The sequence below is a fragment of the Monodelphis domestica genome, chromosome 1 (assembly GCF_027887165.1).
Source record: "Monodelphis domestica isolate mMonDom1 chromosome 1, mMonDom1.pri, whole genome shotgun sequence".
Taxonomy (NCBI): domain Eukaryota; kingdom Metazoa; phylum Chordata; class Mammalia; order Didelphimorphia; family Didelphidae; genus Monodelphis; species Monodelphis domestica.
The window spans coordinates 80541262-80567357 of NC_077227.1; the positions used below are offsets into that span (position 1 = coordinate 80541262).

Here is a 26096-nt window from a genome sequence, read left to right on the forward strand (position 1 = left end):
GTCAAGTTGCTTAAGTTCTTTGGGTCTCAGGCACTGAAGACTGTAAGTCATAGACTGATTGGGATCTGAATCCATGCAGGTCCAGAACCCTTGCCTTTCATTCTTCAGGGTTGCCTCAAATTTCAGAAATCTTCCTTGGCTATCCAAATGCACTCTTATTTTTACCTCAGTCCATACCACAAAGTCTACCACTGGAGCTCCAAACCTCTTTCAATTTTCCTAAATTTTTAAGCTCACTAAGGGAAAGGGAGCTCTTGGTTTGTGTGTGTGGATGGGGAAGGGCAGGTTGGTTGGAGGATATTGACAGAAAATTCTCTGAGCTTGGGAGCAGGTTAGTGATGGTAACACTTCCATAGTTTAGTTGAACAGGGACTACGGATGCCACCTATATTCCTCTTCCTGTTAAGCACACTGGAAACCAGATGAGAGCAAAGTGTGGGTAGAAAGAGAGTCATGGCAGTCACAACCAGCTTGGAGATCTATCAGGTAAGGTTTCTAGGTGGTAATCTTTATCTCTTGGTTCAGGATCCTAGTTTGAACTTTTGATTCCTTACTCTCTTCTATAATTCTCTCATTGTTTCAAGTTTATAGGTCTTGTCTTCTCAGATATAAATTGACAGGCATTCATGGCCCATGTGTTCTACTGGTGGACTCCTCAGAACTCTTAGCATAGTGCCAGGGGATCATCAAATACTCAAAGCAGGAATTCTTAAGTTTCTTTTGTGCCATGAAATCTTCAGCTATGTAGTGAAGCCTATGGAGCTTTTCTCAGAGTAACATTTAAAAATATATACAGTAACATAAAATACATGGGATAACAAAGGAAACAAATTAAATTGAAACAGTTTTCAAAATATGTATTTTTTTAAAAGCTCACAGACTTATAAATTAAGAATCCTTAATAGAGGCTTTGGAACTGGAAGAGACCTTAGAGATAAGTTAATTCAACCCCATCATTTTATAAATGAGGAAATTGAAACCAAAAATATCAGAACTAGGATTTGAATCTAGGTTATTTCACTCCAAATCCAATGCTCTTTCCACTAGGATACCAAATTCCTTGTTGACTTTACTTGACAATGAAAAAAATAAACCAAGTACTTCATGTTTCCTATTTGTGTATTTATCAGATGGGAGGTAATAAGATATACTATGTAGGCTGGAATTAGTCAGAAAGATCTGGGTTCAAATCCTACCTTGGGCCACTCAGTAGAGCAGAAAGCACTGGCACCTGTGTGACCCCAAGATGAGAAATCAGTTTCTACAGTACTTTGCAAAGAACATTGCTTGTGGAGAGTGGAGACTCAGAGGAGTTGATTCAAATCTCAGCTCGCTTATGACTCCCAGTATTTATATGACCCTGAGCTAATTACTTTTCATCTCTGGATCTCTGTTTTCTCATCAAAATGAAGGGTTTGGTCTTGATGATCTCATGGAGTCCTTCCAGTTCTAGAACTTTGATCCTATGAACCTGGTCACTTACTAGCTGTGTGACCCTAGCCACACCACAACCTCTTTGCTGGAGATTCTTCATCTGTAAAAGATTAAAAAAAAAATCTTTGCTTATTAACACCTTCTAAGGCTTGTCTCAGGGTTTGTTGTGGGATAGTTATGTGACTCTATCTCATGGCTACATAAATGTCAAAATTGTCGTTAGTCTGTTGTATGTCATTCTTTATGTGGGAAATGGGTTTCCACGGTGCCCTGGATGGAATTCAGGATGTGGAGTTGACTTGGTTCAAATGCCAACTCTCCCAAGTCACCCCAAGACTAATGCTACTTTGGGTCTCAGTTTCCTCATCTGCCAAGAGAGGGGAGTGGGATTTAGATGCTCCTCTGTGGTCCCCTGGCGCTCTAAGTTTTATGACTGCTTAATTGCCTCTCCAAGAGTTCTGCTGGCCAGCCCCGGAAAGGATGGGCAGGTCCACATCCAAGTCCACGCAGGCTTGCAGGGCCAGACAGGAAAGTATTTTTAAGCGGTCCCGCGCCGAGAGGCTTCACACCAGGAAGGAGTAACAACAACACCCCTTCCCTCGCTTTTATCTTTTGGGAATCAGCATCAGCATCGACCTCAGCGGCTGTCGCCCTCGAGGAGTCTGACAATGAGCCGGGGAGGCTGAGCAGGCTCAGCGGCGGCTTCCTCGATTCCCATTGGCATCCACGCCCCTTCCTGTCACTGCCACGAGCGGAGGAAAGGACCGACTCCTCCCGCCGGCCAGGCTCGGCCCGAGTGGAGGATTCCAGATGCATGTTAATGAGGGGGAGGCCGCAGCCGCCCATTGGCCGGCGGCTCATGTGTCGGTGAAGTCAGTCCTGTGTCACAGAAAAACAGAGCAGAGCGAGCTGCAGCATGGAGTGCTAGGGGAGCAAGGGCACGGGCTTGCATCACCAAGGTAAATCCTCCTCCTCCTGCTCCTGCTCCCGCCCTGGGCTCCTGTTTGGGCTCAGCGCGCGCGCGCGTAACTTTCCCCCCAATTACTGCGGAGGGTCCTGGAGCCCCCCGGGCGCGGCACCCCCACCCCCCCAGCTAGGAATCCCTTTGTCTGGAGCGCCCGGAGGAGGTGCTTTCGAAAGGCCATCTGGTGGAGGGGACTCCAGGTCCCCTTTCCCGGGGCCACAGCAGCACGTAGTATGTGGAAAGGTAAAATGATAGTCCCAGACAGGGCTCTTCTCCGTCTGCTTCTAGGGACTCCCACGAAGACCCCGGCCACTTGGGGAGGGAGGGGGTGTCAGGGTTCGGGGAGGGGGAGGTGTCGCGGTGGAGGGAAATGTGAATCTTGCAAAATAGATGGGTGGGGGGCGCCCAGGAGCTACCGTGGGGGTGGGTTTGCATTGTGAAATAAAGCTCTAGGTGGAGGAGAATTCCACACCAGCTGCAGCAGAGACTGAGAGAGGACTGATGGTTTGGGCGGGTGGGTGGGGGATGCTGCTGCCAGCATCTCAGGTGTTCATTCATCAAGGGCTCCATTGATGCACACGATTGTCAGCATCGCCTGCCCGTCCTGGGTGCTGTAAACCAAGCGTGCATCCCTGGGTTGGACTTCCTTGGCCACTTTGTTGGATCGGTAAGACAGACAGACTGACAACTGAGCGGACATCAGTCTCAGCGATATCCTCAAGAGCTTAGTTGCACCCCCTTCCCACCCAGAGTCCTTTCGACTTGTCGGGGAAAGTCCTTTTTAGAAGAGTTCAGGGAGAGGAAGATAATAATACAACTGTTCTGAATTGGCAGAGCATCTCAATAGTGTATTGCAGTTTTCTGATGTGGCCTTCCTGGTTAAATGATAGCTCCATTCCAGATATCCATCAAAGGTTGTATCTAATTGTGCCAGTCTCCCCACTGACATGGGCTACACAATTCTGCAGCCCTGATGCGTCCTTTGCCATCAGATGTCTTTGAAATCCACCAGTGCATGTTTTCTTTAAGGAGGGAGAGAAATTTATTGCACTATTAAATTGCCACATAAAAGCTAAAGGGGACCCTACTGTGCCTGGCTTGTTTCGTCAAAAGCCAGGGTTTTCTCAGCATGTTTGGGCAGAGCCTTTGAATTTCTTGAAACAGTGGGTTCTCTATGCTCTTTTTGGTCACAAGGCCTACTTGCCTGAATTGATTTCTGCATCAGTAGGGAAGGGATGTATTTGGAGAGCACCGTGGAACCTGGCTGGTGTTAAGGGGTGCCTGACCCTTCCCTTCCTCCTCCCACAGATCAGTAAGGACAAGCCTAGCACTTGCTGGGAACAGTTTTTATTTTAAGCTGCCTGTCTTATGTTTGATCTTCTCAGGTTACAAGAGTACCATTTTAACCAGGGTGGTCCTTGATTTGTGTTGGTAGCAGCGGGGAAGATGAATTGGCAGGAAAGAATGGGATGGATGGTTTGAGCAGATTTTCTTTTTTGGGGGAGAGGATGTGAAAAGAAGACACAAGGAAAACAGTTGCCCCAATTATAGAAGAGCATGGGTTAGAGCTTTGGTTGCCCCAGCCCAGATTAATGAGCCATCTGATTTTTAACAGAGGGAGATGTAGGAGGGTAATGTGCTTTTGACTGGGGAGTCAGGAGACCTGTGTTCTAGCCCTGACTCTGCTACTACCTTGCTGTGTCATCTCAGGCAAGTCACACAAACTCTCAGGGCCTCAGTTTCCTCTTCTGTAAATTGAGTTGTATTGGACTAGATGACTTCTACAGTACTTCCAGCTCAAATTCTAGGATCCTATGATCTTTGAGGTTTTGTGTGTGTGTGTGTGTGTGTGTGTGTGTGTGTGTGTGTGTGTGTGTGAGAGAGAGAGAGAGAGAGAGAGAGACAGAGAGACAGAGAGACAGAGAGACAGAGAGAGACAGACAGACACACACACACACACACACACAGAGAGAGAGAGAGAGAGAGAGAGAGAGAGAGAGAGAGAGAGAGAGAGTGAGAGAGAGTATGTGTCCCATAGCAGAAGAGCAAGGAATTGTCTGGTTGAAAAGGGAGACCACAGTGGTTTCTCTACTCTGGAAATCTGGGTATCAGGGAAGCATCTGCTTGGGAGTCCAGGTTAGGGGAAAGTTAGCCTTAAAGGGGAGGGCAGAAATCTCATTCCTAGTCTGAAAGACCTGGAGATGATGTGAGCCCCAGTTTCCATTTGGTAAAATAGCAAATTAAAAACTCTTTGAACATTCTCTCCTTAACACTCTCCTTCTCCCAAACCCACAAGACTGAAGATTTTAAGCTGGAAGAGATCTTAGAGGTTATAAGTTCAACCAAGGTTTTTAGAAGGGCTGTGATTGGGATATTTGAATGGGGTGTGGGGAGAGAAAGCATTTTGGGGAGTGGATTAGCCTTAAAGAGTGTTGATCTTTTGGTCTAAAGACCCAAGTTCAGGACCTCCACTCTGACACTCACTAGCTTATCCTGGGAAAACTGCTTCAATTCTGCAGTACTGATTCGTTAGCTGTAACATGGGGATCATAATATTGATGAACAGGATTGTTGAAAGGACATACTATAGAAATGTGAGCTGCTATGAATATTTTAAGGGTCACAATAAAACAAAACTTTTCAGTTCTCCTTTTTTCTCTCTGTGCACTCCAACTACAGCACAATACTGTACATACAGCCCAGGCACAGTTAGTCCCGTGGAATGTTACAGTTTGCAAGCAGAGATCAGAAAAGATAGAAGTTGGTTGTGCAGAATGGGCTAGCATCTGACTGACTGTTACATGGAAGTGGGTTTCTCATACAGAGCCCTTGTTAGCTGGAATTTTATTTGTTTTTGAGACTTAGATGGGCCTGAGCAAGTAACACTGGGTGACAAGAGCTCTGCAATAGTACCCTTATTTAGGGTAGTCATCTATTCAGCCAAGCCTTTTGTTGAGCTTCCGCTGTCACTGAAAACGGTGCAGGTTGGCTCAGTGAATGAATAGTCCAAATAAGAGGAATGTTAGCCCACTGATGCTTTGAGGAGTAGGAGCTTACAACATCAGGTGAAAAGCTTCTCTGAATTCTCTGAAAAGTAGAGCCTTTATCCCCCATTCCTGGTCCGATCATTAGGGTGACTTTATGCCCTCAAAAGCTAATAATAACAGCTCACATTCAGATGGAACTTTTACAGATACCAGGCATTATACATATTTCATCCTCACAGTAACTCTGTGAGGTAGGTGGTACAACATTATACCCCCACCCCCACATTTTGCAAATAAGGTTACTGAGTCTTAAATAAGTTAAATTATTTGCCCAAGATGGGTCACACCCAAGGACAGCAGATTTGGAGTCAAAGGGCATGACTTTCAATTCTACATTGTACTCTGGGTTACTTTTCTGGCCTTCAGATATAGGATGAAGAGTTAGGACTAGATGATCTCTGAGATCTCTGTTAGCTTGAATCCTCTATGACCAGGACTGACGCTACCTTCTTCTGTTTCTAGAATTCTTTGCTTTACACTGTGATGTCTCATTGTTATAAAGTAGTATGATTTATCAGTCAAATTGACCTTTCTCCTGAAGAGAGTGAATGAGTGAAGTCTGATTAGATTGACTCACTGTAACCACCAAAAGAAAGTAAAGAGAGCAGTAACTGGAAATTGAGGACTAGGGAAGGAGAAGACACGGACATCCAAATAAGGTGTTAATAGGATGTCTTTTATTAGAGGTTGAAAATAAGAACTTTAAATACATTCTTATGTGATTTTCCTTATGATAAAGTTGGTGGGCTTAGGTTAGGATGAACTTGGGGGAATTAAGGGAGGGATTAAGGATACACTGAAGCATGGGTTCATTTGGACTTGGATTCACAGAAAGTCTGGATGAGTTGGGAGTCACTGTCAAAATTCAAATTAGCTCTAGACTAGAGAAGTTTGAAATTGGTGCCAAGAATTTGACTCAGTGAGGGCTATATGGCCATCTTTTGGTTCAACAGCTAAGGGCTGAAATAAAGATGCTATAGTTTGACAAAATAGCTCAATGTAATTTTCAAATTAAGTCACTTTTCTCTCTGTCTATGCCTTTTAAGCTTTGTCGTACCCAGTTTCTTAATAGAAAGCTTTCACTCATCTTGGTGAAGGGAGAGTTTTTTTTTCCTTCAGAATTTTCTATGGCTCCCTAGTGCCTTAAAATTTTTTTAACCAATTACATGTAATAACAAATTTCTATACAAGTTTTCCTAAGTTATATGATGGAACTTATTACCCTCCCTTTCTTCTCATCCCCTTCCCAGTGCTGCCAGGTGATTTGACCTGAGTTACGCGTGTATTATCATGCAAACATATTTCCATATTGTTCATTTTTATAAGTAATTTATAAAATGAAAAGCCCAAAATATAAACTCATGTAAACAATTGAAAAATCATATGCTTTCATCTGCATTCTGACCAGCAGAGAGCTTTCTTTCCAAAGATGGAGTCACAGAGATAGTGATATTAAGTAGTAGGAGCTCTAGATTTGGGTTAGAAGATCCTGAAGTTCAAATCCTAGCTGTCATTACTGAGTTGGATAGCCTTTGCCTCTCTGCAGCTCAGTTTTCCCCAGTGTAAAATTAGGGATTTAAATGATAGGTAAGAGGTCATCTAGTCCAACCCTGTCATTTTGCTGATTAAGAAACCAAACCCTAGAGAGGTTGTGTGGGTAATAAGTAGATACAAATCTGGGTCTTTGCTCTGCTGTATCATACTATCTTCCTTATGAGTTTAGACCTAGTACTAAGATGTCCTCTAACCTGAGGCTTAAAGCAGCTTGATTTGATCTACTTTTCTTCTGGTGAGTGCTTCAGGTAACCTAGAGAGTAATTTCTCCCCATGGATTGTGGGAGGCTTAATGATTATAAAGGATAATTGAAGAGCCTCAACTCACACTTAATCACCTACTTACCTTTTAAAAATTAAATGTTTTGTTAAAATCCACACGGAACACCAAAACAACCTGCTAAACTGACTTAGTATTTATTTGCTTAAAAAAGTAAATTTCACATATGAAATAGCCTAAGGATCTTTTGGCCCCTTCCTCTAAGTGCCCATTAGGGATCTTTCTTTGTCCATTAATTTGCCTTCCTGTTTCCTCTTCCATGGTTGGATTTTGTGTGTACTGCCTTCTCTTTCTGCTTTGGCCTTTTTTGCCTTTCATGATTTCACAGATCTTGCCAGATCCCCTAATTACCTTTCCTATGCCAGTGATAACCCTCTGATGCCTATGTAAACTTTGGAAACACTCTGGCATCCACTAAACCTGCCTCCCTCTCCCTGGACCTGTGTCTTTTCTCCTTCATCTAATTAACATGTGCAATAATAGTGCTCATGTTGATATCACATTTAAAGGTTTACAAGGCTCTTTCTCCGTAGTGTGAGGGAGGTGGTGTGGTTATCATTGGCCTTCTTTTACAGCGCAGGAAACTAAGGGTCAGAAAGATAATAGACTTGGCCAAGGTCCCACCACTGCGAAGTGGCTCAGCCATGATTTAACCCCAGACCTCCTGAGTCCAAGTCCAGCTCTCTTTTCATTTGCCATATACTAGCCTGTCAATCTTTTGTTCTCCCTTCTGTGGGCTTCCTTTCTCCTCGGTTCCCCCCATCTACCTCCCCCAATTATCCAGCGATTATATAAAATTAAAGTATGTTTTGAAGAATTTGTCATATTTACTGAGTGATCCTTTAAGTTTCTGTTCTAAACTTATCAAATTGCTCCCCCCCCTTTTCTTTGTAATCTTTCCTTTCCTGCTCTGTCTCCCCTGTGGGTCTCACTAGGAAAAAAAGGAGTCCCATTTTGCTCATGGTTCATAAGGGATGCCCTGCCCTAGGAGAAGTGCCTTTTCAAAAAATCACTTCCTCCCAGTGGTACCATATCACTCAGGTAAATCTAGTGAGATGTTTTGGTGACTAGGAGGGGGCTGAGGGTGGGAGTAAGGGAGTAGGTTCTCCAGTCCATCATAGGTCCATTTGCTTTGTTTTCTTCCCCAGCCTGAACAGATCTCCTCAGTTATAATGGCTAATCCTTTATTTTAAGAAAGGAGCTAGAAACTAGGGTTGCCAGCTTCCACCTAACCCAAGATGGAAGCTGGGCATGAGTTAATGTGAGGATTTTGATGTGGGAACTCAATTACTGTGATTACCATGAGGAAGACTCACAAGGACTGTCATCCAGGGCATTCTGACAAGGCCACAATATTACTAACAAGAAACAATTAGTCCTATGGAGCATTGTAGTTTGCAAGCAGGGAGCAGATAGCTATTTATTCTCTAGAATGGGCTGGTATCTGCTTGTTGCATGGAAGTGGGTTCTTATATAGAGCCCTTGTTAGCCAGGATTTTATTTGTTTGGAGACAGACCTAAGCAGATAACACCCTCAGTGACAGCTTCTCAAAATGAGAAAATAAAGGATGACTCTCTTCCCTGCTCTGGCCAGAAGGGATCTTTGCCTCCTCCTCTGTGTTCTCCCTGCTCTTTGTTCATAAATTCTCATCTCTACTAATCACACTCTACTTTGTCTTCTTCTCATCCCCCTACCATTTAATAGACTGCAAGCTCCCTGTGGGCAGGATCCGTCCGTCCAAGCCAGTCTTCCCCACCATGTTGCTGACTGTAGTCACAGAAGACACTGAATAAAAAATGTCACATGATGAATGTTAAGATACTAGGCCAGCAGTTAGCACTCAGATATGATTTGATAAATCTATTTATGGAATCCTAGAAATTTGAACCTAAGTCTATTTTAGAAAAAAAGATCACAAGTTCTACCAGGACAGAGTCACCATTTAAAAAACATTTGCTAAATGCTCACCTTAGGCCAGCCATTGGGCTAGGTGCAAAGGGTACAAAGACAAAAAAGGAAACAATTTTTACCTTCAAGGAACTTACATTTTCTGGGTAAGGAGATGGATTCAACACGTACACAGATTTTAAAAAAATACAAAGAAAATAGTAGTAATGATGGTACAGTGGGACATCGTGCTAGACCAGAGTCCTGAAGGCTGGTCTCAGACATTCCCTAAAGGTATGACCCTTGGCAAGTCACTTATTTGGTCTGCCTTAGTTTCCTCATCTTGTAAAATGAGGATAACAATAACAACCACTTCCTGAGTTTGTTGTGAGGATGCAATCAGATATTTGTACAGTGCTTTGTAAACCTTATAAAGGGCTATATAAAGTTATTGTTATTTTTCTGACTTTAATGTTTGCAAAATATTTTACATATATTATCATCTCATTGGATGATCTCCTGACCCATCTGGTGGATGATATCCTGATGAAATCCTGACTGACTGAGTTTGTAGTTTTTTGTTTTTTTAATTCCTCCATTCCACCTTAGAGTTAATATTAGTTTCAAGGCAAAAGTGCTAAGCAATGGCATTAAGTGACTTGCCCAGTGTCATACAGCTAGGAAGTGTCTGAGGCCAGATTTGAACCTAGGACCTCCCATTTCTAGGCCTGGTGAGATTTCTATCCACTGAACCACCTAGCTCCCCTGACAATATATAGTTTAATAAAGAGAGGTAGTATGGAGTGGTGGGAAGAGTACTAGAGTGTAAACCAGGAGGGATCTGGGTCCTGGTCAGGGTAAGTGTTAATTTTTTGTCTACTATGGGATGCTTGTTTTGCTAAGAGTTGTCCTAGGTTTGCAGTCCACTAGCTGAGTTGCTTTGAGAAAGTTAGTTAACATCTCTGAGTTTTAGCCTCTCTTGCTTATAAAGTGAGAGAACTGGACTAAATGATCTCTAAGGTTCTTTCCAGCTATTTGATTCTATTCTTTCATTGATATAGCTGTGCTCACTTAAAAACAGAAAATAAAAAAAATTGTAGCTCTGGCAGAAGAACTAAAGCAGGTGTTGGAAACGGAGGGACATCAAAATGAAACCCTTTATTGGTGGCTGGGTGGACCAATGGATACTAGATGGCTGTCTTATGGAACTTGGAATCTTTTGTGCTTTGCCATAAATTCAGAAAATACCTCTAGTCAGTAGTCATAGCACTAAGGAGACTCCTATCCCCAGATAATGTATGATGTACTTGATTGATGGGGCCTCTGTAGTTATGGGTTCAGATCTGATTCATCTGAGCTCGAAATAAATGATTAATGTCAATTTGAACTTGAGTAGGGCTTTTTATAGTTTTAAAGGGTATCTCTATATTTTACTTCATTTTATCCTCACAGACTCTTGTGTGTGTAATAAGAGAAATCCAAGAAAGAGGCAGCTGTAGCTCAGTGTTTAAGAGCACTTGGCCTGGAGTGAAGAAAACCTGAGTTCAAATCTAGCCTCCAACGCTTCCCAGCTGTGTGAACTTGGGCAAGTGACTTAACCTTTATATGCCTAGAAAGCAGCTGGATGGCTCAATGATTGGAATGCTGGAGCTGGAGTCAGGAAGTCCTCAGACATTTCCTAGCTGCGTCACCCTTGGTAGGTTACTTAACCTCTGATTGCTAGATAAAAGGATCCACTGGATTCATTGGAGGAGGAAATGGCAAACCATTTCAGCATTGCCAAGAAAACTCCACAAAAAGCTGTGCCCCATGGGGTCAGAAAGAGTTTGATAGCTGCTGAACAACAATGGTGGAAACTCTAGGGAGCTGATTCCTGGTCTTTTCTATGTACGGAAGAATTTTTTAACAGTTAAAATTTGCAGTATCATAGACTACTTAAGCTAGAGGGGACTTTAGAGATAATCTGGGCCCATCCTTTCATTTTACAGCTGAAAAAATCAAGGCCCAGGAAGAAGTGATTTGCCCAAGGTCACATAGAGAGGAAGTTACATAATCTGGCACCCTTCTTTATAGTATATGTCCTCCTTTGTCTCCTGTAAAATAGACTGTCTCATGAAGTAATGAGTACTCTGTGGAAATGTTCAACTAGAGGCAGGAGGAGCATCTGTTAGAGATCCTGGAGAAAGATTCTTGTATTGGTCAAGTCAAGTAGTTAGATAAGACAATATCTAAGGTCCCTTCCAATTCCAAGAGGATTTGATTCTGAGAAAGGCATGTATTAATTAATTAGCTAATTAATTAATCATTTTACAGGTGAGGAAACTGAGATATATGTTATATAACTCTCCCAAGGTTTCATGGACTGGAATAACTAATTAGATATAGAATTGGCATGTGACTCTGGGTTGACTTCCAGGTCAGCACCCTCTTCTCCCAGAATTTTGCTGGTTAGAGGCTAGGAGAATTTACTTGTGGTGCTCTGGAATTATTGTTGTTGTTTTTTTAATAGGCAACCGCAGAGTGGAAAAAGAAATTTTGGCAAGTCAGACAGTGTTTATAGAACTGACCACCTACAGAGGGAATAGTAACAACGTGTTCCAGAGCTAGGGGTTACTGCTACAAAACTTGCTAATTTTAAAATGCCTAGGCAGCAAGCCCTCATGATTCTGTGGCTGTGGTTTCTTGTACCTGATGGCCCAGGGATCAATCTCTGGGCCAGATGACCCTCTCCATCAGGACCTTTATCCCTTCTCAGTCTTGCTCCATAGTCACCCTTTTCTTGTATATCCTCTTTTCTGGGATGTCTTTCTGGGATTCAGAGCTTCCAGTGGGGTCCCGGTCAAGGATGGAGAAGAAGAAGCGTTCTTCCATTCTTCTATCTTAGGCTAGTTGAAGGAGGTGGGAAGAAACCCAGAAGAGCTACAGTTTGGGCAGCCCATCACTATCACTCACTAATGAGGAGGAAGAAAGGTGTACTGAGCCAGGAAAGGTGAGCTTCAGAAACTCAGAAAATTTAGCAACTGAAAACTCTTCTAGATGCTCTTTAGCAATCCTGGAGGTCCTCATATTTTGGTGTTTACATCCAGTACATTTGTTAATGGATGTCTCTCACCTTTCATGGGAGAGTAATATCTAGACAACTTATATTGGCAGTGGGAGTTTCCTGGTTGTAAGTTCCCTCTATCAATGAAATCACAGGTCCAGTCCTTCTCTCCTAACTCTCTGATTCTCTGGGACAGGGGAAGAGTACTGTCAGCCAGTCCTGAGGATACACAGAAAGGTAAAAGACAGTCCCTCCTCTTAAGGAGCTCCCAATCTAATAGGGGGGGAGATCACAAGCAAACAAATTACATACAGAAGAGGCTAATGGGAAATGATTAGAAGAAGGAAGATACTTTGGGAATTCTTACTGATCAGTCTCCAACTAGGTAGAATAGTGAGCATGTCCATGAATTATCCTTCCCTTTAGACTACAGGATGAAAAACTGATGAGTAATGTTATCAAAGCCTCAAGCTTTGACTTGAAACCTGAGTGTTGGCTTGAGTTTGGCTTCCTCACTGGGAACTTTGCTGCAAAAGTCACAGGTGAAATCTTGGGCGCTTTGTTTAGAAATAACTTGTCATCAAACAGAACCTGTTGATCTTACAAGTTAACAAATTACCTTGTTTGGAGTATAAACAGAAGGTCATTTGATTTGCTAATTGTCCTTTCCTGGTTAGATTCTAGTATGACATATTATTATTACCATGCCTGTTCCTGTGCCTAGGATACGGTGGGTAGGGAGAGCCCAGAGATGACTTCCAGGCCTACAGTGTTAGTGAACTCTTCTCCCTAGTTCCTCCTCTGGGCGGGCCAGGGTTGGGCTGTCAGGCTTTCTGTCAGCAGTCCATGCTGTTGATTCAACCCTGCCTGACTTGAGTTTGGGTTTGTTGATGAGGGTGGGGAGAGGTTGCTACAATAAGTAGGAGTCAGGACTGTAGTATAAGACAGCACCAAGAGAAGCAACATGGGATGATGGAAAGGGCAGTGAACTTGGACTCAGAAGTTGTTCTTTAGTTGTTTTCAGTCATGTCTGGTTCTTTGTGACCCCATTTGGGGTTTTGTTGGCAAAAATACAGTGGCATTTTGCCATTTCCTTCTCTAACTCATTTTATAGATGAGGAAACTGAGGCCAACAGGGCTAAATGACTTACCCAGGATCACACAGCTAGGAAGTGTCTGAGGTCAGATTTGATCTCAGGTCTTCCTGACTCAAGCCACAGCACTCTATTTACTGTACCACCTAACCATCTGGATTCAGAAGACCTGTGTTCGAACACTGCCTCAAATGTCCTCTAGCTGTGTGTGTGTGTGTGTGTGTAGTCACTTTAACCCCTCTGCATTAATTCCCTTCTCTTAAAATGAGGGGATTGGGCTTGATGGTCTTAAAGATCCTTTCCTGCTCAAGATCTATGATGGCAGGGAGGGAATAAGCATTCATTAGGCATCTACTATCTGCTGAATACTGGTAAATGCTTTTACAAATATTATTTCATTTGACCCTCACAACAAGCCTGTAAGGTAGGTACTATTGTTATTCCTATTTTATAGATGAGGAAACTGAGGGAAACAGAGGAAAATGACTACTTGCCCAAGGTCACAAGGCTAGGAAGCATCAGAGACCAGATTTGAACTCAGGTCTTCCTGAATCCAGGCCCAGAGCTCTATCCACCAAACCACAAACACCTGCCTAAGAACTAAGATCCAAGAGGAGTTTTTGAGGTAGAAGGCATTGCTGGAAACATATTCAAAACAGGGTCCAAAATGGGCTAGTGAGAGGTAAGGGCTGGACTTGATCTTTCGATAGCTCAGTGTCAGGGTAGACAGAGCTGTCTTTATATTCTGGACTTAGTTGGCCCTTTCACCCTCACTATTCTCCCCAGCAAAGGCTAAGTTGAAAGGGTTTTAAGAGATTTGGACATTTCTTTATCTGACAAAGAAAAAAATATGATGGTGTGCAGACCCTACTTCTGACCCAGCCTTTGTGACCATAGGCAAATCACTTACTGGGGACAAAGAGCTCACATTTCCTTGTATCTGCTTTGATTTTTGCAATGATCCTGAAATTAGGTGATAGTATTAACATCCCTATTTTACTGACAAGGAAACTGAGGCAGATTAAGTGATTTACCCAAGGTCACACAGCCAGTATTTGAGTTAGAACTGGAACTCAAATCAATCAGCTTGGACTCCATCTCCTGTGCCAACTAGCCACTTTAGATTCATAATCCTATGAAATTGAGTTCTGGACTTGCCTAAGGTAACTACAGCCCACTCGGACCTGGGACTTGGGTCCTCTGACTCTAAGACAGTATACAAAATAGGTATAAAAAAGGGACAGTAGTGGCAGCAGCGCTGAAGGATGTACAAAGAGCAAGGTGGCTCACTCCTGCTGACAGATCCTTGGGTCCCTGGAAGAAAGCAAGCCAGGGCTTGGCGAACAAGAGGTGGGAGAGCTCTGAAATCATGGCATGAAAAAAATCGTAGCTTGAAATCTGAAAACTCCTCTGAGTTTGCATGGGGCCATTTGAGACTTGAGGATGATTTTATGCTTTTTTCCCTCTGATATTCTTGGAGCTTGGATGGTAATCTGCTGGGTAAATTAATGAGCTAAAATTGGCAGGTGTGAGGGGGTGAGGCTTCTCAGGAACTTGGAAATACTAGTCATGCCTGAGCATTGATAGAAGATACTGCTTGCCTCTAAGACAGCTGTCCTTGGGAGCAGTGGGGGTGGGGCAGGGTGCGGTGGAGGGAAGAGGTTCTGGGACCAGCATGCTTTTCATTTTCAGCTCTTTGGTTCTTGTCTTTTGTCCTTAAACCCATGGGCTATTTAAACACCTATATTGAAAAGACAGTTTGGGATAAATTCCCAAGCTGTAGAAGAGAGATGTTTTGCTTTGGTTTTTATAGTTTTATCCCCAGCACCTAGTGCAGTACCATGTAGAAAAAAGACTAGGCTTTGTGTGACCCTGGGTAAGTCACTTCATCCCATTGCCTAGCTCTTGGAACATCTGTTCCACAGTATTGCTTCTAAGACAGAAGGTAAGAGTTTAAAAAAAAGAAAAGAAAAAAAAAGAAAAAGGCTAGACTTAAGCAGGGGTGGCAGAACTGAATCGAATGACTACAATTTGTTCCCTTAGAAAGTGGACTTGGAGTCTAGAGGTCTGCCTTCTAGTCCCAGGTTCTTTCATGGTAGAATGAGAGGATTGACTTCTAAAATTCTCCTCCAGCTGTGAGATTCTCTGATTGTATAATTAGTGTCCTAGAATTCCACAACTGGAGATGAGTGTCTAGGGACACTAATGGGTGCTCCTAGTGGGAGGGTTGGGAGTATGTGTGGGTTTTTCAACCAGTTTCTTTGCTTGTTTCTCTTGTCACAATATTCATAGCAAAGGGAAATGGGAAAAGACTTCAAATCACTAATTTTGGTGTCTCCAATATAGTTATCAATTAGATAAGCTTTGGGAACTAAGAAAGGTTCCTTCTGGCTCTAAGTCTAGGAGCCTAGGATGGGATAAACCCTTGGAAACCAGGCCCATTGTTTTCTTCAAAGAAGGGAAAAGAAAAGATTTCTTCTTCCCTGTCCAACTCTTCTGACAGCTGAATTGATTGACAATTTCAGGCCTGGGTACCCACCTCTTCCCTCTGGAACTCTCAATCATAGTTTGGTAAGGATTTGAAAGGCTAATCCACTGCTTTTGATTTCTGAAGATCTCCGAATCTTAGAATGAGAAAGTATCTTTGTGGCCTTCTAGATGAGTCACAGAAGAAAAACTGAGGTCTAAACAGGATCAACAACTAGTCCCAAAATGGCCAGGAGAAGAATCTAATTTTGAGCCCAGGTCCCTTGCACTTATTCTTTTCAAGCCCATTCTCAGAATCCTTATGTTTTTTCTAGGCTTAGCTGAGGTGCTACCACCTTCTTGAAACCTTTCTTGATGCCCAGTGATGTCAGTGTTCTTTACCTCTCAAATTACCTGATATCTATGGTTCTTCTCTGTGTAGAGGCAAAAAATGATACCATGGTGCTTTTGGTTCAGCCCATTGAGTTCAATCCAGATCTAACTGAAACAGGTTCACCCTAACTTCTTAGTACTCTAGTACTACCCTTCGTGCTATTTTTAAGGCTCACATGTTGCCATGAGCACAGACCAAGAGCTCATGGATGGCTTAATTTTTAAAACAACTTGTTAAATATTTTACATCTTCTAACTTGCAGTGTTTCTAGAAGTGATTAATCCTTCACGCCTTAAATGAAGAACTCAAGCAAAACAATGAGGGTCTTAAAATTTTTCTTTTTAAATTTTTAATGAGGATCTTAAATAGCAAATGTAGCCACTCTAGTTGTCAGTTTGTGTTTTTGTTTTCGAAATGAGTTTCTTGGTTTTCCCCTCCCCTGTCACTATTATTTATAATGGAAAAGGTTAGGTAGAACATTTATTTGGAATATCCAAAATATAAGCAATGTGGACATTCAATTACTGATAAAGATTGTAGTTACTTTTATCTTTTTAATTTTTAAAAAATTTAAAAAATCTTTTTAATTTTAATTTTAATTGTAGTTAGCATTTTCACCTTGGACAATTCATGTTTCCTTTTTTTTTGGTCTCAGTTTCCAGATCTGTAAAGAAGTAAAAGGGGGTTCTTTTTTTTAATCTTTTTAAAATTTAGAATATTTTCCATGCTTTCATGATTCATGACCGCCCCTTCCCTCCCCACTCCTAGAACTGACAAGCAATTCCACTGGGTTAAACATGTATCATTATTCAAAACCTATTTTTGTGTTATTCATATTTGTTTTTTTTTTAAACCCTTACCTTCCGTCTTGGAGTCAATACTGTGTACTGGCTCCAAGGCAGAAAAGTAGTAAGGGCAAGGCAATGGGGGTCAAGTGACATGCCCAGGGTCTCACAGCTAGGAAGTGGCTGAGGCCAGATTTGAACCTTGGACCTCCCATCTCTAGGTCTTGACTCTCAATCCACTGAGCTACCCAGCTGCCCCCTTGTGTTATTCATATTTGTAATAGTGATCTTTTAACATCAAAACCCCAATCATATCCCCATTGAACCATGTGATCAATCATATGTTTTTCTAATGCATTTCTGTTTCTGCAGTTCTTTCCTTGGATGTGGATAGTGTTCTTTTTCATAGGTCCCTCAGAATTGTTCTGGATCATTGCATTGCTACTAATGGAGAAGTCCTTTACATTTGATTGTGCCACAGTGTATCAGTCTCTGTGTACAATGTTCTTCTGGTTCTGCTCCTTTCACTCTACATCACTTCCTGGAGGTTGTTCCAGTCTCCATGGAATTCCTCCACTTTATTATACCTTTGAGCACAATAGTATTCTATCACCAACATATACCACAATTTTTTTAGCTATTCCCCAATCAAGGGACACAAAGGGGGTTAATCTTTGAAAGTTCTTTCAATATCAAAAAAAAAATTGATTCTTTCAGTGACTGTAGATAATCTCTAAGGTCTTCTGTAGATAAAATTCTCTGATTTTCCTTTAAAAGGAGAGAGGAAATGATGTGGGTTCTCATCCACTATTACTCTTGGCTGAAAGTATTGGTGCACTAACAAAGTAGGCTGTGTCAGCATGCCAAGCCATTTGTAAAAGGAAGTCCAGGAAGAACAGAATACAAAATAATTTGCAAAGCATTTGAAGACAGTATTTACATTTAGAATTTGTTTTTACTTCTAGTTTGGGGTTTGAGGGTTAAGAACCTTTGGTTCAGGGAAGAAAACCAACCAGTTGCTTTATCCCAGGTTCATCATAGTCCATTGACAGCCAGTTTGGGAGCAGTTACAAAGTTTGTTATTGTTTGACAGCAGCTAACCTTGGTTAGGCAGGGAGAGATGAAAGGGGGAAAAAAAGAAAGTGGGGAAAGAGGTAGGTAGGCGCCTTTTCAGGGGGTTGGAAAATGGTTGGTTAGAAGAATGACTTTTTGAATTGCTCTCCTCCTTTGGTTCCTGTGGCATGCCTAATAGTGGTACATGTTCTCTCTGTCCCTGTCTCTCTCTGTCTCTCTCTCTCTGTCTCTCTGTCTGTCTCTCTCTCCCCTTCCCTCCCTTTCCCTTTCTCCCTCCCTTTCCCTTACTCCCTCTCTCCCTTTCTTCCCTCCTTCCTTCCTCCTTCTCTCCCTCTTCCTTCTCTTTCCTCCTACTGCCAGTTATGGGAGTCTCCAAATCCATAGCCTATTGTTCTATATTCACTCTTTTACTGGGTCTAATCCATTTTCATGGTTTCACCTGCCAACTGCTAATGACTTCCAAGTCTACATCTCTAGGACTGACCTCTCACATATTCCATATGCTTCTCACCATACAGGGTATTACCACTTAGAACACTCCATTTTCACCTTAAACTCAACATGTTAAAAACGGAATGTTATCTTAATTAGCCTCCAATTTGACATCCTTTCCCAATGTCACCATCACTATTCTCTTGATCTTTATCACCTTGGAATAAGTAATAATTAATGCATTGTTGAAGATCTTATCTTTGCTACCTTTCAAGGAATTCTGATATGAAATGCCTTTTTGGAGGAGAGACTTTAAGGCAGAGTTTTGCTTTTTTGTAATTAAAAACCAATAAGCATGGTAGGAGGTTGTGGTATCTGTATATCTTTCAGTCAATGTGTGACTGTAAAGATGTGATCCAATATAGAATATAATTTGTGAAAGCCTATCTAAATTCATGTACTTTTATCAAAGATGCTTTTGATGTGTATATAGTTATTAAAATGAAGTCTTTATAGAGATTTAAAAAAAAAACTATTGTACCATGAACCTCTTTGGTTGTCTGTTGAAGCAGGTAGACCTCAAAATTATGCCTTTAAATGGACAAAATGACATACGTAGGATTATAAAGGAAACTCATTATATTAAAATATGGTTATCAACTTTTTAAAAAAATGTCTATGGGCCACACATTAAGAACCCTGACCTAAGGCTTTGGGCACCAGAGACGGTAAGGGAGGGGACTCCACTGAGTAAGGGTTGAGAACATTACTTCCCTGTGCCCCTACTTTGTTATATATACTATGAGCTTTTTGAGGGCAGGGACTTTTTTTTTCTTTTCTTTGTATTCCAAGTGCTTAAGCACAGTGCTTGGCACATGGTGTTTAATAAACATCTGTTGACTGACTGATATGGAGCAGAAAGGGGTAAATGAAGTTGAGACAAACTTGTCTTCTTAACTCTGTGCCCAGGATTAACCTTGCCTTAAGAACCCAACAAATGCTTGTATAATAATTGTTATATAAGTTGGCACACTGATTAAATAGAAAAATGCAAGAAAAATAATTTGAATCAGTGATAGAAATACTCTAACTCTGAGCTCAAGCTATTTCCTTTGGATCTAGGCAGCAACTCCCCAAATTAGGATCTGAATTAATTTATTGAGTAAGATCATGAAAAAGTGCTTTCCAAAGGTTGGATGTGTTTGGTTCTTCCATGCTTACAGCCCTGGGGCTGGGAGGAGGAAAACCTAAGGCTTTCCCCCCAATTTAGAACTCCCTTCTCAAATATTTCCAATGTGACACACTTACTTTACCCAGTAAGCTCATGGGGTAAGTGGGTATGGTGTTAGGAAAGGTCTTGGAGCTAATTGAAAAAGTGGTGTTGAGTCCTGGAAACCCTGACTTTTAGAAGGTGGGAAAGCAGGCCATCTTGGTAATGGACCCTGTGACATTATGGAGAAGTATATTTCATCCCCAGGCCCAGGGCTCCCAGGGAGTTAGCCAGTGGGCTGGGTGGAGTTGAGGCTCAATGGTGTCCCTGGCTCCCCTTCTTCCTATCAGTTGGCAGCAGGAGAGTAAGAGATGTGAGCAGCCCCACCCAAGGCCCCCTGAGAGCTGGAGTCATGTTGTACCTTGGATGCCCAACAAGAATCCTGTGTGTGTCAAGTGCTGGATGTTTTCACCTCCCTGCTCCTCCTTTATCTATTTATCTCTGGCTGCATACATCTGAATTTCTATATTAAACCTAACAAGGGAGGATTCTTGTTGTTCATGAACTGGGGAAAATAAAGGGTATCCAGAGGTATATGGTATGTTGGATGAGCCTGGGAATTAGGAGACTGAAGAGAATGGAGTCTGGTTAGCCAGGCTAAGAGGGAGAAAGAGAAAGAAGACTCCCAACATCATTTGAGAAGAGGATGTAAATTCACCTATGTCTCTTATGGATGAGAATCTCATGACCCAAAGGGCCCAAACACCCCCTGAAGGAGTAGATGTGCTCTATTTTTTCTGTTGCTTCCTAGCATAGGAAGACTGACTCAGAGAATGTTGGAGATGGAGGAGTCTTTTCCTAGAAAGACTGGATACACCAAATAATTCTGCTTCTTCAAAGAAAAGTGAAAAAAAAAGACATAATCCAGATCCAGCTGATTTTGCTTTTTCTATAAAACATAACTGAGGATAACAATGTAAATATTTGCTCATTTACACTAAAAACGTTTAAGAGAGTAATAAAACAAGGTTTGTATTTGTAAGAGTAGCTCAGTAGAGGCTGTTCTCCACCTTCTCCCATTTGAGCTTAGAGATCCTCTGGACTGGCCCCCTCCTTTTATGGATAAGAAAGTAGGTTTAGAGGGAGCTCAATGATTTGCCCAAGGTCACACATCTAGTGTGTGGTGAGGAAGGATTGACACCTGGGACTCCTTCCTAACTTCCTGCCTGGTGCATTTTCCTCTATCCTGGGCTGACTCCAGTCGCATAGTTTTGTTTTAAAGGAACAATGGAAACCTTTGTCGGGAAACACAGTCTGGGCATGATTAATTCTGAAAAGGGTTTGCTCTTTTTGTGTGGCATGTGCTCCCCTCCCCCCTTCACTTTAACCTTTTGAAATGCCTTTGAACCAGGAGGAAAGATTCCTTAAGACCAAAGGTTAAGACCAAAGGCATTTAACTGGGTAGAAAGGAAATGGGGAGGGGGCAAGAATAACAAAACTGCAGAATGAATCCTAAACTCCCAGTGGAAGGTTTTGCATTTTATTGGGATAGGGAGTTCCAGCCCAGAAATATGGATTGATTTCTCAAATATATCATAGCCCCATTGGGAAATGGCTTAGTGAAATTCTTCTTCAGATGCTTGTGGGGAATTTTTATTTGCCACCTAAAGTTAGAGCAGTTGTCTGCTTAACAGGGTTTGCAAATGCATTGATGACCAAGTGAAGGAGAATTTTTTTTGTTTATAACTGTATTTGCCATTTTGTGGGGTAGGTTTGTATTTGTAAGAGTAGCCCTATAGAGGCCGTGTTCCCACCTTCCCCTCTAGTCAAGCAGGGCATCTATTTGGGTAGCTGCTACTACATAAATAGGGTGCCTCGGTATGACTGGATACACCAAATGATTCTGCTTCTCTAAAGAGAATTGAAAAAAAAATAGGAGTATAATTGAGATCCAGCTGATTTTGCTTTTTCTATAAAAATATAACTTTTAAAATAACAATGTAAACATTTGTTGGCTTGTGCCAGAAATGTTTAAGATGTAAAACGAGGTAAGATTTAAAGAAGTAATAAGCATCCAGGGACAATTTGAACATCTAAGTGGGTTGGAAAGATTGTTAGAGACCCAGATTCTGGCCCTGACCCTCCAGCAACTTGCTGTGTGACCTTGGCCATCTTGTCACTTCTTTGAGTCTTTGTAAAATGAAGAGTTTAGACTATATTGTCCTTAAAATCCTCAAACATTCTCTGATTTGCTGTAGTCTCTCAACTTTAACAGCTATGATCACTGCTTTATCTAAGCTTAGTCCTTCTCCCTTGGTTTCAGAGTGGTTTAAAACTCCATTCAGGCCAAGTAAGTAAGTATCCTGATAATACAGCCAAGAATCTTTCTGTCTGTTTAATAACATGTCTCTGAAATGGATTTTAAAAGGTTGGCCTGGACCAGACTTCAGCTCTCACAAACAGGCATTTCTTGAACTTGAAGTTAAGACTGGTAGGATAATCAACCTTGTCTATGTTTTATGAGCATCAAAAATGGCGCTGCTTCTCCTTACTTTCCAAATGGTCTGATGAAACGCTCTGGTATTCGCTTTCCTGAGACCAACATTGTTCCCTGGAATTTAAAATAGGCTATGAATGTGCTTGATGTCAGGAAAGATAAATCTGTAAGAAGGACTGTAGTCAATACATTTCCTTTTTAAGTAGAAACAATATAAAGAGCTTAATTCAGCACTGAATAAATCTCACTTTTGTTGCCATGATTGTGTAAAACCTGAACTGCCTTATGTTTGCCCCTAACTGTTTATATTCTCCAAATGTGATTCCAGAACTCTCCCTGGCTGAGTGCTGAAAGGAAAGCCATTTTATTCCATGTATGGCTCTATTCTTTCAGAGCTAGAAAGTTTTTCATTGTGAGTGGTGATTTCATTTTTAGATCTAGGAACGTTCTCCAGGATTGTAGGGAAAATGGTTCACTCATTATTATGCTGATCAGAATCACAGAATGTTAGACTTGAAAGGTTCCTTTTATAGATCACTTAGGCCAATCATTTTATTTTATCAGTGAGGAACCCGAGGCTTGGAAAAGTGAAGTGATTTGTCCGAGATCATACAATAAATTATTTTTAGGTCCTCATTGGAATCTCAGGTATTTTGACTTCCAGCACAGGGTGCTTGCTTGCTTTGTAACGTTGGGCAAGTCACAGAATCATGGATTTTCTGAGTTGCAAAATACTCAAATAATCATCTATTCCAGTATATATCCAAGAAAGAATCTCCATTTCATTAAGCCTCACAGGTGGTCATTCAGTCTTTGCTTGAAGAACTCCAGTGCAGGGGAATGAACTCCATTACCTCCCAGTGCTGCCCAGGCAACTTTGGGGCAGCACTGATTTTGGGGACATTTCCCCTAACATCAAGCCTAAATGCATCTCTTTGTGATTTCTATCCATTGCTCCTACTTTGGTCGTCTGAAATGAAAACGGAACAAATCTAATCCATTCTTCCACATGAGAGCCTTTCTGATGTTTGAAGTCAATTATCATGTTTCCCAGAGTTTTCTAGTCATTCCTCAGTTCCTTAAAGTGTTTCTCCCATCCACTATTCTGACTGCTCTTCTGTCCTCCAGGTTATTGACATCTTTTCTAAAATGTGTGGTTCCCAGAACTGGACACAGTATTCCTTGTATAATCTGACCAGGGCAGAGCACAGTGGTATTGCCATTTCCTTATTTCTGGAAGATCTGCTTCTCTTAATCCTGCCTAAAATAGAATTTGTGTTTTTTTAATCTTTTGTATCACACAGTTTACTCCCGGTTCATTAATTACAGTTCATTAAAACCTCTATGTCTTCAGACAAACTACATTTAACCATGCCTCCCTCATCTTGAACTTTTGAAGGTGATTTGCTTGATCCCAGGACTTTGCATTTTTTATTTTTAAAAATTCTATCTTATTTGATTCAGCCTATTTTTTTTTGGATGAGGTAATAATGATAACTGATATGTATATATATATATATACATATATATATATACATATATATATGTATATATATATATTGCTCTAAAGTGTGAGAATACATTGTTGAATTTGATCCCCACAACAGCCGTGCGAAGTGGGCTTTGTGGGAATTAATAACCCTACATTACAGATAAAAAAAAACTGTTTAGCCCAATTTTCTAATCTGTCAAGATCTTTTTGGACCTCGATGCTACCATCCAGTGCATTAGCCATCCTTCCTAACTCTGTGCCATCTGATAATCTGAGGCTGATATTTCTTTTGAACCTCAGCCTCTCCATCTGCAAAAGGAGGATCACATGATGATACCTGCCTCACAGAGTTGTTGGGTGGATGACTTGTGAGAGAATGTCTATCAAAGTGCTTTGTAACTGTAAAGTGCTACCAAATTTTTAGTTATTCTTTCCATTCTATTTTTTTGTGGTAAAATGAACTACATTTCCTGAGTTTGAGAAAGGAAACTTTTTTTTAAGAGGGAGTTATTTGTAGAGCCCTTCCAGGACCAGTTTGCTTCCCTTAAAATTTTTACTCAGTGGATTTATTTTAAGTAGCTCTTTGCATTTGCATAGGAATTTAGGGGTGGGAAAAAGGCTTTGGTAAAAATATGGGAGAGCATGTGCACATGGCCCCTCTTAAACGGCAAACTCACCCAGGAAGCATTTTAATCATGAGAAGATTGATGGAGAGCCTCAGGTGACAGGTGTGATTGGAGTGAGAATTTTTTTGCTCTCTTAGCTTCATTATATTCTCTTCCTCTTTTACTTTTTCAAAACTTTCAAAATAAAGTTTTGATTAATGGTTTTTAAATATTGATACCATTTCCCAAAACCTTTCTCACTTCTATGTAGGGTTCTCCAGCATAATAAGGAGCCACAGTTCAGTAAAATCAAACAATACATTTTCTATATCTGTCAACAGATGCCTCATTCCATAGCTACAGTTTTATCATCTCTCCATTTAGAGGAAGGAGGTGCATTTCTGTAAGTCTATTGAAGCTTGATCATAGCATTAATCAGACTTCTGATATTTTTCTTGCTTGCTTTTCATGACATATTTGCACATATTGCTCTCTTGTATCTGTTTCACTGTGTATCAGTTTTTCTAGTCTTCCTAAAGTTCTCTGAATCTTTCATAATCATTGTTTCCTGCAATATCATAGTATTCTGTTATATTCATATTTCACAATTTGTTTAGCCACTCCTTAAAATGGATACTTCATGTTTCTGATATATGCTCAGCATTAGACTAGGAAGACACTTTGAGAGGTGGGATATTCTTATGGAAATTGGGGAGAGAATACAAAAGAAGATACAGATTTTGCTCAGAAGAGAGTAGCAACTAAGAATCATAATATTGGTATTCACTTATTGTATCTGTCACCAACTAATTGTCTTTGGACAATTCACCTAATTTTTCTGCTCTTCAGTGAGGGAGTTGAAGTAGATTATAAAAGTGGATAAAATACTATGCTAAACGAAAGGAAAACAAATCTCTTCTAGTAGCAATAACATAAATGGTTGGCTTCTACCACTATCCTTTTGAGGTTCATTCAAGCATTTAGTCCTCTTGATAAAATCTGAGTGGGTGGCCTATCTCCACATCTTCCTTCCCACTACCACAGTGCAGAAGATGTTTATTGATGGAAGCAGGGAGGAGAGATATGACCATTCCTATTTTATATTCCTTCTCTTTCCCTTATAAGATCCATAGCTATGTTCTTAATTTACCATGACTCTCATCGGTAGTGATGTGAAAACTATTTATTTATTATTTTTAAAAATCTCATTGTTATTGATATTTTCTTTTGATATTACCTTTTCTGAATCTATCTCTTCTTCATTCCTACCTGGAAGCATTTCCTTGTAATACAAAAAACTTAAAAGGTAAAAAAGTATTTTAGTATAATGTATTTGGGGGGGAGTTGTTTATTTTATTCTGTATTGGATCATATTTATTCCCAGGATTCTCTGAATCATATATAATTCTTATGGCTCAGGATAGTCCACAATTTGTTTAGCTGATCAATGGACATCTCCTTGGTGTTTAGTCCTTTGTTACTGTGAAAAGTTCCGCTCTGAATATTTTAGTGCATATAATATTTTTCTGTTTTTTACCTCATTGAGATATGTGACTAGCAGTGGGATCTCTGGGTCATTGAATAAATATTTTAATCATTTTTTAAAAGCTTGATTCCAAATTGTTTTCTTTTTTAATGTTTTATTTTTTCTAATTGCATGTAAACATTGTTAACAATTCATTTATTTTTAACATTTCAAGTCCCAAATTATCTTCCTCCTCTCATTCCTCATTGAGAAAGCAAGCAACCAAATTATTTCAAGAATAGTTGTATTTCTTTTTGTGGGGGCAAATAATTGGAAATTGAGGGGATATCTATCAGTTGGGGAATGGCTAAA

The 26096-nt window shown here is 40.9% G+C and overlaps 1 protein-coding gene across 50 annotated transcripts in view; it reads left to right on the top strand.

Moving 5' to 3' along the window:
* The first annotated feature begins 2004 nt into the window (after positions 1-2004).
* Positions 2005-26096, top strand: part of SORBS1 (sorbin and SH3 domain containing 1) — a 322212-nt gene continuing 298120 nt past the window's right edge. For 18 of the 50 annotated variants that reach the window (XM_056802046.1, XM_056801985.1, XM_056802052.1 and 15 more), the window contains exon 1: positions 2286-2393. The gene's annotated coding sequence lies outside the window, so the exon portion shown is untranslated. Of the gene's footprint in view, positions 2394-26096 lie in introns of all 50 variants that reach the window. The other 32 variants (XM_056801929.1, XM_007478728.3, XM_007478730.3 and 29 more) reach the window with 9 other exon arrangements.